At 34.5% G+C, this 1,581-nt stretch overlaps 1 protein-coding gene across 1 annotated transcript in view; it reads left to right on the top strand.

Moving 5' to 3' along the window:
• LOC102208517 (Ig heavy chain Mem5-like) overlaps positions 1-1,581 on the top strand; it is a 23,316-nt gene that overhangs the window by 18,813 nt on the left and 2,922 nt on the right. The window lies entirely within an intron of this gene.

The following is a 1,581-nucleotide window of genomic DNA, read 5'->3' as shown; positions in this document are numbered from 1 at the left end:
CTGGTGGTTATGAAGCTTTCTTCGGTGGAGGAACAAAATTAACTGTTTTAGGTAAGAAAGAAAAATGACACATAATGTTTGTAATAAGATTTGGGCCAGAGGAATAACTAATATAAAAAACTTTCTTACATGAGCAGCTTGGTAACAAACTTACTGTACTTGGACTCGTTATAGTCTGAGCTCAGTGCTTTTTGTTCAGAAGCTTAAACACTGTGCCAATTATGAAGCTTATTTCGGCCAGGGAACAAAACTGACTGTTCTTGGTAAGTGAAAAATCTAAATGTCTTTTCATAAACATAGTTAAACTAGTTAAAGCTGACAAAAGTGTTTCAGTAAGGTGTTTGGCTTTTAAACTGGTAAAAACAACAACAAAAAAACGCCACCAGTCAAGCACATTTAGAGTTTTTAATTTAAAGAAAAGTAAAAAGAAAAGGAAACTTTACTATTTTTTATGAAGAGACCAAAAAAATGAAGATGCAAAGTAGAAACAGCATGTTGGGCTGTTTTGAGCACTAATTAACTTCACTGTGACTCTGGTGCTGGTTCAGTGGCTTACTTTGGTGCAGGAACAAAATTAACTGTTTTAGGTAAGAAACAAAAACTATACATGAGTATATGTATGTCTGCAGTAAGGTCTTGGTGACATTAATCCAAATAGATGTTAAAATTCCCAACTGGAGTCATTATTGAACAAACTGTATTTGAGTTCTCTGTAGTCTCAGCTCAGGGCTTTTTGCTCTGAGGTTTAAATGCTGTGTCAGAACGAAGCTTATTTCGGGCAGGGAACAAAACTGACTGTTCTTGGTAAGTGACGAATCAAAATTTATTCTCATAAACCTGTCAAAGCAAAAGCAGTTAAAGCTAAAAAAAGTGTTACAGTAAGGTGTTTGGCATTTAAACCTGTAAAAATATATGTAGACTTTTACTTTAAAGAAAAGTAAAAGGAAACTTCATTAGTTTTTATGAAGAAGATTAAATGAAATGAAGATGCAAAGTAGAAACAGCACGTTGGGCTGTTTTGAGCACTAATTAACTTCACTGTGACACTGGTACTGGTGCAGAGGCTTACTTTGGTGGAGGAACAAAATTAACCATTTTAGGTAAGAAATAAAAACTATACATGAGTATATGTATGTCTGCAGTAAGGTCTTGGATACATGAATCCAAACATGTTATTTTAGTTATCCCTGGAGTGGAGTCTTTTTTGAACAAGCTTAATATGTTTGAGTTCTCCGTAGTCTCAGCTCAGGGCTTTTTGCTCTGAGGTTTAAATGCTGTGTCAGTATGAAGCTTATTTCGGGCAGGGAACAAAACTGACTGTTCTTGGTAAGTGACGAATCAAAATTTATTCTCATAAATGTTTCAAATTAAAACCAATTAAAGAATAAGTGTTGCCTGAATGTTGCCCGTTATATTACACTTATAAAAAACTTAAAAGAGCAGTGCAGCATATGTGGGACTTTTAAATTAAAGAAAAGTAACATTTAGTTCATTAAAAGCAAGCAAAGAATTAAGAAACAAAGCAGAAGCAGCATGTGTTGAGCTGTTTTGAGCACTGATCAGGTGCACTGTGACTCTGGT

The sequence above is a fragment of the Pundamilia nyererei genome, unplaced genomic scaffold (genome assembly GCF_000239375.1).
Source record: "Pundamilia nyererei isolate P.nyererei 1_Seehausen unplaced genomic scaffold, PunNye1.0 scaffold00070, whole genome shotgun sequence".
In the NCBI taxonomy this organism is placed as follows: domain Eukaryota; kingdom Metazoa; phylum Chordata; class Actinopteri; order Cichliformes; family Cichlidae; genus Pundamilia; species Pundamilia nyererei.
Note: the sequence above shows the minus strand (reverse complement) of the source record. Positions and strands in the feature narration are given on the sequence as shown.